General features: G+C 42.9%; 1 long non-coding RNA gene across 1 annotated transcript; it reads left to right on the top strand.

The window, feature by feature from the left end:
* The first annotated feature begins 8928 nt into the window (after positions 1-8928).
* On the top strand, positions 8929-14090 carry LOC121489477. The gene is made up of 4 exons (XR_005987346.1): positions 8929-10025; positions 10591-10819; positions 12025-12231; positions 12513-14090. It is a non-coding gene; the product is annotated as an uncharacterized LOC121489477 (long non-coding RNA).

Raw genomic sequence — 14090 nt, 5'->3', positions numbered from 1 at the left:
CTTTTCTGGTGGCAGTCGAGCTCCTCCCCGGGATTGCCGGCGGCCACCGAGGACCAAGCTAGCTCAGGCTTCTTCACTATCCGGTGTGTACGTGCTTTGGGTAGGACAGCGCCCAGGAGAAAGGATTCCAAGGTGCAGTACTCGACTCGCGGCCACCTGCTGTGACCTGCAGTCGGGGAGCTGGATCTTTACGTGAATCCGCCTCTGAAGGTGCGCCGCAACTCCGAGGTTCGCCCAGAGGGTTCCATCGCATCCCAAGGACGTGCCCCCCTTCCCGTGGCAACTCACAGGTGCAGGCGCCCGAGCCCAGCAGTGTGTGAGCGCGCGCGCGCTGCGCTTTACCCAGCATTTCTTGGGCTGCCTTGCCCCCTTTTCCTCGGCCGTGGGTGCCAGCAAGACCTGTGATGAAGGAAAAGGAGGTGGGAGCACGCAGGCCTGCCCTGGTCAACAGATGGCTGCGCACTCAGCCGGAGGAGAGCGCGGCACCCGGCACGGGGCGCTTCTTCCAGGCTGGACCCGGTTCTCCGCAGGCAGAGGCGGCCCAAGGCTCGTGTGTGTGTGTGTGTGTGTGTGTGTGTGTGTGTGTGTGTGTGTGTTGTGTTGCCTGGGGTGACCCCTAGCTTCGGCTGAGAAAAGCCGAGGATGGGGTCCTGTGGCGGAGCAAGGACACGGCCTGGAGGACTGCGCGGCCCGCGGGGACTGAAGGTGTGGGCCTCGGGCGCGGGTGGGAGGCAGCTGGGAGCCCGGCAGCTGGAGCCCCTGGGGGGGGGGGCGTCCGCTACCTAGGCTTCGGCCTGGGGCCCGGGGCCAGCCAGGGCTGGGCCTCCGTCTCCCGAACAGGACTGGCCCGCGGCGAACCGCGGAGGGAGCCCCACAGCTGGGCGGCGGAGGGCTGGGCGTTAGGGGCGAGGGTGGGTGTTTCGGCCCCAGGGTCTTCCCGCGCAGCCAAATCTGTGTTCCTCCTACTCCTCCCCGGGGACCTGTAACAGGGACCCTCACCCTGTGATACAATATATTTTTTAAAGATTTTATTTATTTATTCATGAGAGACCCAGAGAGAGAGAGGCAGAGACACAGGCAGAGGGAGAAGCAGGCTCCACGCAGGGAGCCCGACGTGGGACTCGATCCCAGGTCTCCAGGATCAGGTCCTGGGCTGACGGCGGCGGCGCTAAACCGCGGAGCACCCCCGGGCTAACCCCCTGTGATACAATATTGAAGCGCCATCTCTCGCTTGTTCACCACACTGCAGCCACCCCGATCTTTCAGTTCTTGGAACATAAACAGGTCTTCCTGTCCCAGGGCCTTTGCACACACTGTCTCTTAGGCCAGGAACACTTTCTCCGCTTATTGCAACGTCAGCTCTTTCTCATCGTGTGAGTCTCGCCTCTTGGCTTAAATGCTTCCCCCTCAGAAAAACTGTTATCCGACTGTCCTATAAAGTAAGGTCTCTGCCCCCCACAAACATATTTTTTCCTCTTTCTTGTTTCCTTTATGCCTCTTTGTGTTTATTTTATTCTCCGACTTTGACAATTTAACGTAACCCAAAGGAGGGAACATTTTTGCCTTATCAAGCCTGTGCCCAGCAATAACGGGTTCTCCAATTTTTGTGATAGCACTTTTGTTAATTGACTCCTTGTTCTATAGAACATTGGAACCAGAAAAATGCCACCTCGGAGAGGCAGCCTACCCGGTTCTGCAGAAACCTGTGCTTTCTACAAGCAACTCCAATCTGGTAAATGAAAGTTTTGCACCTGGGTGTAGTCTTCATTCTCCGAATTTTCCCTTATTAGAGACCTAAGTCAGCTACTTTTGTAGGGCAGTATTTTTGGGCCCTCATCCAGGGTCTGGCACTTGGGGCTCAGTAAATATGGGGCACTGAATGTGGGTGGCTGTCCTCCCCCCTCCCAGCCTTGGCTTTTCACCATTCTCCCTTTGAGGCAGATTCAACACAGTACATTTCTTCAAAACTGATCTCACATAGCAAAACTGAAGCTGTCATGGAGACAGAGAAGTGAATTTACCCCATGTGGAATTTTTTTTTTGGTCTTAAAACGCCAAGATATAATTGAGTGGCATTTTTTTTTTTTAGAACACAAAAGGTCACCAAATTATCTAAAATCCTTTTTGTCTTTTTAAAAAGATTTTATTTATTCATTCATGAGAGACACAGAGAGAGGCAGAGACATAGGCAGAGGGAGAAGCAGGTTCCTCACAGGGAGCCTGATGCGGGACTCGATCCCCAGACCCTGGGATCATGCCCTGAGCCAAAGACAGACACTCAACCACTGAGCCACCCAGGGGCCCCTCCATTTTGTCGTTTTGTGTTTAAATTTGCAAACCTTTATATCTTCTTTTTATTAAGTTTAACATTTTAATTCGAGTATAGTTAACAGTGTTCTATTAGTTTCAGGTGTACAATAAATAGGATGATTCGACAATTCTATCCATTACTCAGTGCCCATCATGATAACTGTATTCTTTTAAAACATGCTTTATTTTGGTCATGAGAAACACACAGAGAGAGGCAGAGATAAAGGAGAAGCAGGCTCCTCACAGGGATCCCGGGATCACACCCGGAGTTGAAGGCAGAGGCTCAACCGCTCAGCCACCCAGGTGTCCCATGATAAGTGTATTCTTAATCCCTATCACCTATTTCACCTACCCGCCCCCCACCTGCCCTCTGGTCTCCAGAAGGGTGTTCTCTATAGTTCAGAGTCTGTTTCTTGGTCCTCTCTCTCTTTTATTTTCCCTTTGCTCATTTGTTTTGTTTCTTAAATTCCACAAGTGAGTGAAATCAAATGGTATTTTTGGTTCTCTGACTTATTTCACTTAGTATTACACTCATTAGCAACCATCCAGGTTGTTGCAAATGGCAAGATTTTATTCCTTTTATGGTTGAGTAATATTCCAATGTACTCCACTTCTTCTTTATCCATTCATGTATTGATGGACACCTGGGCTGTGTCCTTAGTTTGGCTATTGTCGATTATGCTGCCATAAACATAGAAGTGCATGTATCCATCCCTTTGAAATAGTGTTTTTGTATTTTATGGGCAAATACTCAGTAATGCAATTACTAGATCATAGGGTAGTTTTATTTTGGGGGAACCTCCATACTGTTTTCCACAGCAGCTGTACCAGTTTTCGTTCCCACCAACAGTGCAAAAAGAGTCCCCTTTTCTGACATCCACCAACAGTGCAAAAAGAGTTCCTTTTTCTCCACATCCTCACCAACCCTTGTTGTTGCTTGTGTTTTTGATTTTAGCTCTTCTGACAAGTGTGAGGTGATATCTCATTTTAGTTTTGATTTGCATTGCCCTGATGATCAGTGATGTTGAGCATCTTTTCATATATCTGTTGGCCATCTGGATACCTTTGGAGAAACGTCTGTTCATGTCTTCTGCTCATATTTTAGGTGGATTATTTGTTTTTAGAGTATTGAGTTGTGTAAGTTCTTTATATATTTTGGGTATTAGCCCTTTATCAAATATATCATTTGCAAATATCTTCTCCCATTCAGTAGGTTGCCTTTTAGTTTTGTTGATGGTTTCCTTGTTGTGCAGAAACTTTTTATTTTGATGTAGTTCCAATAATTTATTTTTGCTTTTATTTCCTTGCCCCAGGAGATATATCTAGAAAAATGTTGCTATAGCCAGTGTCAGAGACATTACTGCCTGTAATGCTCTCTTCTAGGATTTATAAAAATCATAGTTTCAGGTCTCACATTTAGGTCTCTAATCCATTTTGAGTTTATTTTTGTATGTGGTGAAAGAAAGTGGTCCAAGTTAATTCTTTTGCATGTAGCTGTCCTATTTTCCCAGCACCATTGAAGAGACTTTTTCCTAATACATATTCTTTCATACTTTGTTGAAGATTAATTGACCACATAATTGTGGGTTTATTTCTGGGTTTCTATTCTGTTCCATGATCTATGTGTCTGTTTTTGTGCCAGTACCATTACTGTTTTGATCACTACAGCTTTGTATATTACAAAATATAACTTGAAGTCTGGAAATGTCCAGCTTTGTCTTTCTTTTTCAAGATTGCTTTGACCATTAGTGGTCTTTTGTGGTTCCACACAAGCTTTAGGATTATATGTTCTAGTTCTGTGAAAAATACTGTTGATATTTGGATAGGGATTGCATTAAATCTGTAGGTTGTTTTGGGTAGTATAGACATTTCAATGTTTATTCTTCTAATCCAGGAACATGGACTGTCTTTCCATTTCTTTGTGTGTCTTCCTCAATTTCTCTCATCAGGGCATTTTAGAGTTTTTGAATTACATCCTTTAGAAGGCAGTTTAAAAAGCACCTCTTATTACTAGAGCACCTAGGGGTACACCTGGGATATCATCACCCTTTACACACAGCTGAGCAACTTATTTAGTATTTCCCCAATGAAAATGGATTCCCTGGAGGGAGTGTGGAGGAGGTAAGGTATATTCTTTACTTAGGAAAAATAAGCTTTTCTCCATTTTATATCAATAAAATAAAACAAGGAATAGCCTAGTGGTCAGGAGGATGTGCTTTGAAGTGAGACAAATTGGGTTCAAATCTGTGGTTTGACTTTGGGAAAAATTACCTATTATCCCTAAGGCCCTGTTTTCTCCCCTTTAAAATGAGGCTTAAAATACCCACTTTTATGGGTTATGGTGGGAATGAGTAAGGTGCTGTCTGTAAAGAGCATTATAAGTGCTCAGTAAGAGTTATTATTAGCCAAAATCTTCCAGACATTTCTGTGGTCACTAAAGTCACTAGGTGAGAACTCAAGGAGCCACCCAAGGCTAAGGTGGGATACAAAAGGCCTCTGTTTAGCCTCCTGATCTCTCTGGATTCCTGGGAATGTCTACAGATAACTCTCCCCTCATGATTCCACTTCAATCCTTCTGCCAAACCCTTTGCTCCAATTTTCTTTCTGTGATGTTCTTGCCACTCTCTGATGCTCTTGCTCATTCAGTCCACAACTGTGGTCCCTACAAGGCAAGGATACTGTTGGGCATCATGCGTGTCACAGCCTTTGATTGTTCAAGGAGGGAGCTGGGTAAATGTAACCTCCAAGGGTGGCTGTCAGCGGCTCTCAGCTTTTTCTGGGCCAGGGACCCCTTTGAGAGTCTGGAGAGGAATCCCTGGGTGGCGCAGCGGTTTGGCGCCTGCCTTTGGCCCAGGGCGCGATCCCAGGATCGAATCTCACGTCGAGCTCCCGGTGCATGGAGCCTTCTTCTCCCTCTGCCTATGTCTCTGCCTCTCTCTCTCTCTCTCTCTCTCTCTCTCTCTCTCTGACTATCATAAATAAAAATTAAAAAAAAAAAAGAGAGTCTGGAGAAAGGCAGACAATGTCTCCCAAATATATTTATATTTCCACATGCAAATACAACTTGCATACGATTCCAGGGCTCTTGGACTCAGGGAAGTCTGCCCAGCACCCGCTAAGGAATCAGCTATTTAGCTCCTTCCTGGGCTGACTTTCACAGAGCTGCAGCTGCAGAAAAATGAGAAAACCTTAACTATTTTCTCTTTTTCTGCCTTGTCTTTGTCAGGAGGTGAAAAAAAAAAAACAAGGAACAAAACTGCTTTAAAAAAAAAAGATTTTATTTATTGAGAGAGAGGATAAGAGAGAGCGCACGAGGGGAAGAAGAGGGACGGGGGAGGGGGAGAAACAGACTCCCCACTGAGCCGGGACCTTGATGCAGGGCTTGATCCCAGGACCCTGAGATCATGACCCAAGCCAAAGGCAGATGCTTAAGCGACTAAACCACCCAGGCGTCCCTAAAACTGCTCTAAGGAGAGGAGAAAGAAAAACGAAATAAACCAGTGCTAAAGACAGACTGTGGGAAATTGAGAGATGGCTAAGCTAATGGATTCTATTTTATGGGCTCCATGAGGGTTCATGAGGTCAGTTAAAAAAATATGTGACACAGGACAGGACGCCTGGGTGGCTCAGCGCTTGAGTGTCTGCCTTGAGCTTGGGCGTGATCCCGGAGCCCAGGATCTGTGCTCATAGGGCTCCCTGCATGGGGCCTGCTTCTCCCTCTGCCTGTGTCTCTGCCTCTCTCTGTGTCTCTCATGAATAAGTAAATAAAATCTTTTTAAAAATATATGACAATGAAGAACTTGAGATATGATAGGAGACGGGAGGGGTGGGAGCTGGGGGATGGGAACAGTGTTGAAAATGTTACCAGGGCTAAGAGGAAAAGACTTCTGGACACTGTGGATTACTTACCTCCACTGAACTGTGCACTTGAAAATGTAAATTTTAGGTTATGTGTGTTTCACCACAATTTTTTTTAAGTTATGGGCAGCATGTCCCCCATGAGAATGTTGAGGGGTCCATCACTCTACCAGACCCTAGTGAGCCACCCTTCCTACCAGGAAGTGCAGAAGCTAGGAATAGAATTCGGGTCTAGGACCTACTTTATCAATGGTAAGAGGGTAAAACAAAAAATTTTTTAAAAATTAAAAAAAAAAAGGTAAGGTTGTTGAAGGGGTGGTTGTGGGATTAGCATCAAGCTGTGAGGAATCAGTGGGTTTTGACAGGGGAGTGCTGGCATGGAGGAAGGAGGCAGGGGCCATGGAGGAAAGGGCATAAAGCTGGCCTGCAGGGGTGTCCTGCCCTCCTGCTGCCTTTTCTGAGACTCTGCAGGCGCAGTGAGGGGCAATGTGGTCCACCCCAAAGGTGAGTCTACTAGGCTCTCTCCGGTTTCCTGACTTTGGAGACAGCAGGTGGTGCTGTTGAGTAAATCTGATAGCCTAGAAGAGGAAACCCAAACTTTGAACTTGAGAAGTTGGGCATCTCTGCCCTGGCAACTCTCCCTTCCCACTGCTGGAGCAGAGGAGGGTGTGGGAGATGGGAAACATCTTCCTCCTTGTGCTCTGGATTGCTCCTCAGCTGGCCCTGCTAGGAGGGAGGGCTGGGACCTGTTCTGTTAGTGTTTCTCACATGCTCTGGTATCCCAAACGTCTTTGGAATGTAGCTCAGGTGAAATCCTGGGTGGTGGCCCCACCAGCAGGTTGTCTGGGAGGGGTAAAAGAGATTCAGAGGCATCCTTACACACCCCTCCCTGGCCAGGCTCAGCTCAGGGTAGCTTCCATGGATTTGCCTGCACCTCCTGCTCCCAGGAGCCCCCCCCCCCCACATCCCCCTCTCTCCTTAGAAAGCTCAGACTACTCTGAGAAGTCTAGTCTTACTCCACAGTAAAACAGACCAAACACTTGGGAACCTCTCCTTAATTGTAGTTTTAAATTTGGGGCTTTTATCTAGCGAGCTCAAGTTCTAGAAAGCTTCCATAGCTGGTGAACTGGGTGCTTTGCACTGGATTAGGGCATTGGATTAGGTAGGAGTTCTCCTTCTGTCCAGTGAATCTGGATTTGATTGTGTTGCTGGGCTTTGTCCCCAACAATGATAGGATCCTAGGGAATGCAAACACAACACTGGTTTGACAGCTTCAGCAAGTTTTAAAAAGCCCAACACACCAAAGCCCAGTGTGCCTCTGGAACTCCACGGCTTGCCTGTCTCACTCTTGACACACTTTTGTGTCCCTGTCCTTGTTTTTCCTCTGCCTCACCTTTCTCTTGGTGTTCTAATTTATGCTGTTGTACTTCACTTACGTGACTTTGTAAACAGCTTTAAATCTTGAGACAGGTCAGGGTACAAATAAATAGGAAGAAAAACACCACTCTGAAAGGTCAGATGTTTTGATATTGGCTAAACCTTGTGCTAATGTAGGAAAATGACTATACCCCTTAGTGACCATAACATCCAGAATCTTCCACAACTCACAATAGCGGAAGGATCGATCTCCTCATGGAAAAAGGGGACAGGACCGCAGACTTGACTTTTGACTCCTGGCATTCCCAGTGCCTCCCCCCTGGGCATCTTGCTAGGGTTGCTGCTGTTGTGGCCAAGCTTTAGGGTGGGGTGAGGGCTGGGGACGCTGTGCCCCTTCAACCATTTGCTACTGTGGACTCATGACCTTTCCCTTACTCCCTGCAGAGCTCTAAACTCATAAGAGCAGAGCATTTGAAATGACTTCTAAAAAGACTATTAGACGAGCAAAACGTAAGCAGAAAATAACATGAAACTAGGTCATCTAAGCAACAGCTCATGATACTTTATTTTCCATGATACACTACATGGTGACTTCAGCATTCATCTGAGAGCTAATTGACCCAGTGGTCATATTCTTATACAAGCTACAAACCTAAATAGTTCTCAAACTGCAGGACCTCATGTTCCCCTTAACAGGGTGGTCCTTCTAGCACCCCTTTCTAGAGCAACTTTCAAATCAAATGCCTCAAAACTTCCAGCACCAACCTCGGCTTTCGTTTTAACTCACACATTCCCCCTGCCCCCCCTGCAATCTTAGATCAATGTAGCCATACCAAATACTTAGAAATATTTCCTGTCTTCTCTGAGGTATTTCAATCTAAGGTTTGTGGTCAGAGGGATCTAAGTGTTGAAAAGCCATTTTTTACCATCAAATTGCATTTCAAAGGATCTTGGAGATGTAAGAGACCATAGAGACCATTTATTGCCATTGGTACAGAGAAATGGGTGGAAGTGATAAATGACTTGCTGATGGTCCCAGAGCTAAAAAGTCTAAACAAAGATTTCTGCCTATTGATACCCAGACCACTCTTTTTCTCACTGCGCTACCCAGATTGGCCTCTGCACATCTAAGTAGAAATGTAATTGTGACTGGGACTTTCTTTACAGAAATAGATATACATAGATGCAAATACATGCACACAAAGACACATGCAAGGTAATAGATTTAGGAATTAGGGGTATCTGGGTGGCTCAGTGATTGAGCGTCTGCCTTCAGCTCAGATTGTGATCCTGGGGTCCTAGGATAGAGTCCCGCATCAGGCTCCCACTGGGGAGCCTGCTTCTCCCTCTGCCTATGTCTGTCTTTGTGTGCCTCTCATGAATAAATAAAATCTTTTTTAAAAAGGAATTAAAGTAATAGAGGCATGATTATGCTATGTGGACAATTTTAGCTGTTTGTGAGGAGTGTCTTAAGGTATGCACAGATGTAAATCTGGACGCCTAATGAATGAATGAATGAGTCTGAGGGGAAAAAATTTAATTTTATCCATTGAATGCAGAACTCTAGGGCAAATGATGGAATTTACTCTCTAGAGGTTCATGAAGGATAGACATAGGCTCAAATAATTCTAATATAAAGCCGACTTTGATCATCACTGTCACAATTTAATAAGGAGCTAAGGATCACTATAGATGAAAAAACTAGTAACACAAACAAGGAAACTTATAAGTACAAGCAAATTACATGTGTGCAGATATGAAGCAACTGTCTATTCACATATGTGTCATTTTTTCAGTGTATTGTAAGTATCCAGTAAGCAATGATGCTGTCATTTGGGGTGAATTCTTATACAAGTTCTGTTTGGCTTTATGTGCACAATGATACTTCATGGTGTGTCTCTTATCTCTTGATTTGCCTCTAAGTCCAATAAAGAAAATACACTTATATTTCCAGGCCAGACCTCTCCTCTGAGCTCCCAACTTATATTTCCAACACTCTGTTCATCCTGTTGGGTGTCTCAAAAGTACCCAAAGCTCCACATGTCCAAAATAACACCTGATTCTTCTTCCAGGATTCCCTATCTCAGTGAATGGCATCATTGTCCACCTAGGTATGCAAGCCAGAAACCTGGAGCGAGAACATAATCTCCCTAAGGGCAGGGATCCAGCCTGTCTTGTTTTCTGCTGTGTCTTCATGACCTAGAACAGTCCATGGCACACACTGAGTACTGATTATGTCCTGTGGAATTACTGTTTGCAACCTCTGGATTGCATTCGTTTCCCCCCATCTCCACCATTACTGTTCAGTCCAGGCCGCCATAACCTCTCACTGGCACTATAGCAATAGCCTCTTGACTAACCTCTCTGCTTTCATGCTCAGCTTTATTTCTATATATCTTCCAGTGTAGCCAGTGATCTTTTCAAAAACAAATCCGAATCTGAGACAGGCGCTCTTGCTGTGGCCTCTGAGGTCATACGTGGTATGTATCCTATGACTCTTATAGCCTCATCTCATATCATGATCACCTTGGCTTTTTAGATCCAGCCAGACTGGCCTCTTAGACATTCAGCCTTTTTTTTTTTTTTTTTTTTTTTTACAATGCCTATCATCACTTGCTCTGTCTAGCCACAGGGTCTTTGCACTTATTGCTTTCTCTACTGGGACCATTCTTCTCCATTCTTCTCCTCTTCATCCACTTAATTTCTGCTCATCCTCCTGATGTCACTCTCAGAGCTTAGAGAACTAGTTCGTGTAGGTCATGATGTCAAATGTATTTGGCAGAAAAGTCATAGTCAAAATAACTTGAAAAATACTGAAAAGAGATAGCTCCATAGCACTTGTCATTGTTCAATTTTTACATTTGTTTGTATAATTATTTTCTGTATGAAACTTTTCACAACTTGTAAGAAGTTTTTGTCTGTCTTCTTATGTGAAGTCAAGGATCTAGTCAAGGACCATTAAAATATAAGTCATTTCGTTCTTCATGTGTTTTTGCAAAGCACCATCAAATATATGTACCTGTATTCTTTTTTTTTCTCTATCAGATACAAATCCTCAGAAGATTACTAGTGTTTGATAAAAATATCCTGGGATGTTATCATCTCAGTGAGGTCCTCCTTAGTTCATGAAAGCCCTGGAGACATGGTATGGACTTTTAGAAGATATTGCCTTTGCCTGTGATATCAGGATTTAATAAAATCAAACGAAGAAGGGCTTATCCAGGTTATCTTCTCCAATGTATATCTTTTCTTTTCTTGAAAGTTCCTGAAATCGGTAAGTTGATAGGATCTTAAGATGGTTAGAATCACTCAGACACACTAGATGTCTCAAACAGATCCTGTAAATATAGGAACTTATATATGATAAGGAAGCATTATAAATCCAATTAGGGAAGGGTCAGTTTATTCAACAACTTATTTTTTAATACCTAATTAGCGGTTTGTGAGAAAAAGTAAAATTTATCTTTGAACCATGTCACATACCAGTTTAAGTTTCAGAAAGATAAACATGCAAAATGGTAAAAACTCAAGCCAAAAAAGGCTATATGAAAACCTAAGTGAATATATACCTCATAACCAGGGGGAGGAAGACATTCTCAGCTTAAGGGCAAAGGAAAACATTGTTCTTATCTCCTCAAAGGAAAATGTTTGACCACATAAAAATGAAAAATGACCAAATTAAAAGGTAAACAAAGTGGAGAAACAATAGATTATCAGAAACTATACAAAGGGTCAATGTTTATAGTACATCAGGAGGTTTATAAATTAGTAAACTAGTGCCAAGACCCCAGTGAAGAAATTGGACAAAGATAAGAACAGACATTTCACGTGTAAAATATGATTGACACATGAAAAAATATTCAACCTTACCAGAAATCAAAGAAATGCAAATTACACGTTTTGCAATTGCATAAATGCAAAAATCACTGTTTTATTCTATCAAATTAACAGAAATAAAAAGTACATAGTACACACTATTAGAGAAGTATAGGGGAAATCACTTTTCCAATACATTGCTGGGGGGAGTGATGTCATTATGTATAACGAATATTACAAATGTTCACAGCTTTTGACTTACTTCTCAGAATATATCATCAGGAAATGTGTGGAGGAAATAAATCTAAATATGGGCAGTGCTTTATGCACAAGGATTTTTATGGAAGTATTATTTATAGCATCATATTTAATAATAGGGAGATCATTGAAAAAAACTAGTGGACACAGACATGATGAAATTAAATAACCTTTGGAAATTAAGTATATGAAATTTTCCAATAAAATAAGAAACCGTGGGGAAAAATAGCATAATAGAAGTGTGTATACAGTCTAATCTCAACTGCATGTAAAGACAAGCGCGCATAGAAAAAACATGTTTTCCTGTCATTATTTTTCCAAGGTAGAAGATAAGTGTTTTTTTTTTTTTTCTACTTGTCTTTGTTTTCTGGATTTCCCAGGAACCAATCCTTGCTTCTTTCCTAGGTGGAAACAGAGGCAATGCCATAAAAAACAAATCCAGTACTGACACATACTATAACTTGGTTGAACCTTGAAAAACCTGAACCTGAGTGAAAGAAGCCAGACACAAGAGGCCCCAGATAGTATGATTCCATTTATATGAAATCTCCAGAAAAGGCAAATCTGTAAAGGCAGAAAGCAGATTCGTGATGGCCAGAGGCTGGGCAGGAGGTACGGGCACTGATTCCTCACAGGCATGGAGCTTCATTCTTGGGTGATGGAAATGTTTTGGAATTAAATGGTGGTGATGGTTGCACAACATGGCGGAGATCCTAAAAACCACTGCACTACACACTTTAAGATGGTGAATTTTTGGTTATGTGAATAATATCTCAAATAAACAAACAAACAAATAAAGGCTTGGTATTTAAAAAAGTAAAACTGAAGGATTTAGGTTAAGAATTTAAGAGTCCATTTTCAAAGGGTCATCTCTTTGCATTCTCTTTTTCTAGGGCCTCAGGGACCTCACTGGCTGGTGTGGATGTCAGAGAAGAAGAGAGGGAGAATGAACTAGAAGGACCAGTCATGGCTCTGTGTCTTTAAGATTTTATTTTTAAGTGATCTCTACACCCAAAGTGGGGCTTGAACTTACAACCCTGAGATAAAGAGTCACATGCTCTGCTGACTGAGCCAGCCAGGCACCTCAGGATCAGAGAGGTTTTACAAATTATGAATGGGTATTTAAAAAATGAAAATGTAAAGTGAACCTGTTTATAGTAGCATCAAGAATACCAAATACCTAGGAATAAATCTGACAAAAGATGTACAAGGCCTGCGTAGAAAACTACAAACACTGAGAGAAATTACATTTAAAAAGGATCTATCTTGCTCACTCTCTGGAATATTCCATAGTGTAAAGATGTGAAATTTCCCCAAATTGACCTGTGAATTCAATGCAATCTCAATCAAAATTTGAGCAGGTTTTTGTTGTTGCTTTGTTGTGTCGTGTTGTGTTTTAGAAATGAACAAGTTGATTCTAAGATGAATATGAAAATGCAAAGGACTGAGAATAACCAAGAAATCTCAGTGGATGAAGGACAAAGCTGAAAGCTTTACATTAGAAGATATCGAGAAGTATTAGAAAGCTATAATAATTAAGACAGTGTGGCTTTGGCTCAAAAACAGACCAGTTGACCAAAGGGCCAGAATAGAGATCAGAAACAAACCCACAAATAACCGTGGCAATAGAGAGCTGATGGGGGAAAGCTAAGTTTTTTTTTTCAATAAATGGCGCTGGGTCTATGGAATATATTTGTGAAACACCAAAAGAATCTTGATCCCTATCTGATACTATATGGTTGGAAAAATTTATGCTTCCATGGAAAACTGCATTTTTGTAGCACAGCCTCTGGGTTATCTGATGGTGATTTTATGGCCACTATTTTATAACTCTATAAGTTGTGGATAGCACAGACAAATTCATGAAAATAAATTCTGTCTGGTTGAGGGACAACATCCCCTCCACTCCTGTGGAAAAACTTATTCTGCCTTAAATTGCATATTCATTTCAATATTCTTGAATTATAAATGTGTCTGTTCTTTGGACTCTTTTTTAAGATTGTTTATTTACTCATGAGAGATAGAGACAGACAGAGAGAGAGAGAGGCAGAGACACAGGCAGAGGGAGAAGCAGGCTCCACACAGGGAGCCCGATGTGGGACTCGATCCCGGGTCTCCAGGATCACGCCCCGGCCCAAAGGTGGCGCTAAACCTCTGAGCCACCCGGGCTGCCCTGGACTCACTTTTGAACAGGTTGAATCACCTTGCCAGTTTTACTTCCTAATAAGTGAAATAAAATTTTAACATGTGTTCATTTTTATATCTGTATGAGAGTCGTGATTTTATCTTTTAAACTAATTATCTTTCAATAATACGTACAAATTAATTCCAGATGGATTGCTAACCTAAATGTCAAAGGTAAAGCAATCAAGCTCCCAGAAGATTATAAAGGAGAATATATTCATGACTTTGGGGCAGCAAAGAATTCTTAAATAGGACACAAAAGCACTACTCATAAAAGAAAAGATGAA

Source organism: Vulpes lagopus, chromosome 4 (assembly GCF_018345385.1).
Source record: "Vulpes lagopus strain Blue_001 chromosome 4, ASM1834538v1, whole genome shotgun sequence".
Taxonomy (NCBI): Eukaryota; Metazoa; Chordata; class Mammalia; order Carnivora; family Canidae; genus Vulpes; species Vulpes lagopus.
Note: the sequence above shows the minus strand (reverse complement) of the source record. Positions and strands in the feature narration are given on the sequence as shown.